This window comes from Babylonia areolata, chromosome 2 (genome assembly GCF_041734735.1).
Source record: "Babylonia areolata isolate BAREFJ2019XMU chromosome 2, ASM4173473v1, whole genome shotgun sequence".
NCBI classification, from domain to species: Eukaryota; Metazoa; Mollusca; class Gastropoda; order Neogastropoda; family Buccinidae; genus Babylonia; species Babylonia areolata.
The window spans coordinates 17180852-17183351 of NC_134877.1; positions in this window are offsets into that span (position 1 = coordinate 17180852).

Here is a 2500-nt window from a genome sequence, read left to right on the forward strand (position 1 = left end):
TTATCTGTGTGTGTGTGTGTGTGTGTGTGTGTGTGTGTGTGTGTGTGTGTGTGTGTGTGTGTGTGTGTGTGTGTGTGTGTGTGTGTGTGTGTGTGTGTGTGTGTGTGTGTGTGTGTGTGTGTGTGTGTGTGCGCGCGCTTCTTTCATTTGCTTCTTGTCGTGTCTCGCTTTTTAGTAAGCTACCCTCCCCCTTCCCCCCCCTCCTCTCTCTCCTCCCGGCCCCCCACCTCTCTCTCCTCCCGGCCCCCCTCCTCTCTCTCCTCCCGGCCCCCCTCCTCTCTCTCCTCCCGGCCCCCCCACCTCTCTCTCCTCCCGGCCCCCCCACCTCTCTCTCCTCCCGGCCCCCCACCTCTCTCTCCTCCCGGCCCCCCACCTCTCTTTCCTCCCGGCCCCCCACCTCTCTTTCCTCCCGGCCCCCCCACCTCTCTTTCCTCCCGGCCCCCCTCCTCTTTCCTCCCGGCCCCCCACCTCTTTCCTCCCGGCCCCAACCTCTCTTTCCTCCCGGCCCCAACCTCTCTTTCCTCCCGGCCCCCCCACCTCTTTCCTCCCGGCCCCCCACACCTCTTTCCTCCCGGCCCCCCACCTCTCTCTCCTCCCGGCCCCCCACCTCTCTCTCCTCCCGGCCCCCCTACCTCTCTCTCCTCCCGGCCCCCCACCTCTCTTTCCTATCCTATTGGATTAAGGTAACACGTTTACCAGTATCAAGGCTATGTAGACAAGCCTATGAAATGATGTTGGTAGAAGAGGAAGCAGGAAAGCAAAACTGGGCATACTTTGTTAAGAAGGCATTAATAGAAAATGGATTTGGAATTGTGTGGTTGTGCCAGGGCGTAGGGTATGAAAATGGATTTATTTCTGAACTTAAAGATAGACTGATTGCATCATACAAACAAAACTGGCATGCACAAATGGAATGTAAAGAAAAATATACTTGGTTCTTTTCATTTAAAAATATATTCCAAACAGAAAAAAAAATATGATATCAAACAGGTGGCACAGAACAAACCTAGCCAAATTTAGACTAAGAACACTTGGCTTTAATGCCAATAAAAGATGGTTTGAAACTGGCACAGTAACACAGTCTCCCTGTCCAATATGTAACTCAGCTACTGATGATGAAAACCATTTTGTATTTCAGTGTAAATCTTATGATTTTATTCGTAAAAAATGTATTCTTTTTTAAAAGAATGTAGTAAGAAAAGATATGACAGTGCTGCTCAGATCGAATGATGAAGACATAAAATCATTTGCTAAATATATTTCAGAAGCATGGGATTTTCGAAAGAAAATGATAAACAGAAGTTTAGATGTACAAATATGAGTAAAGCAAAATTCATTTATTCATTTATGGAAAAAAAACTATTATAGGACATATTATTTGATAATTTGATAGATACACATGATTGTGTGCATGTGTATACAAAAATATTTATTCATTTTGGATGGTCGAGCTGACCGAAGTGATCAGTTGATTTATGTTTATCCCATTTTCGGTATATACATTATTTGTATGTGTGATGAGAATGTTGATTTATTTTATGTTTCTTTGTTTGATCTTATGTTTCCTGATAATGTATTGTTCCCCCCTGTCACAAGGACTGTACAGTCAATGACAGTAAAACATCAAAGCGTCAAGCGTCCTCTCTCCCCTCCCCTCTTTTCCCAAACCCCAACAACCCGTTTCCCGTGTCAGTTTGTTTTGAGACTACCCCCGAAAACGGAGTATGGCTGTCTACAGGCAGTGGCGGGGTAAAAATGGTCAGACACGTTGTCACGCTACGGCTGACAGATTGACAGACAGACGGACGAACGATGACAAAAACTCAATGAATCTGTCAGCCCTCCGCACCAGTCGGAACAACTAGATCCCACTTGAAATAACATTTATTCAAAATAATAATAATAGTAATTGGTATTTTTGAACACGAAATTCAATAACAAAACAATACTGACACAATTACCCCTCTCACGCGATTACAAACACACAAAAATTATAGTCTGCTGTGCTCAGCCTCTGCCGCCGCAGTCCAGAATACACCAGCGGTCAGGAATGGATGGGAGAAGGGAGATAGTAAGTTGGGGGATAGCACTTAACTCAACACAGCGCCAAAGTCCTTCCAGCCGACGCTGTTGTCGTCGTCGCTGTTGTCGTCGTCGCTGTTGTCGTCGACGCGGTTGCGCAGCTGCCACAGAACACTGCCAGTCCCGCACCATGAAGACCTCCCTCCAGCCCACAGCCACAACCAGCAGAGGAATGGAATCATCCAAACGGGCACAATGGAAGGTGAAAAACCTAAGAATGGCAAAGTGTCAGTTCTGACTCTGAAAGATGCTATCACACCCAACCTATCATCCCGCCCATCCAACCTGCCGTTACAATAACATTTAACTTTGACTCGATTTAATTTAATTTATCCCAAAATAATAAACATTAATATTTCTTCATGAACACAACCACAGTGATAGGAACACATATTCACGGCATCTCTTAATAACATAA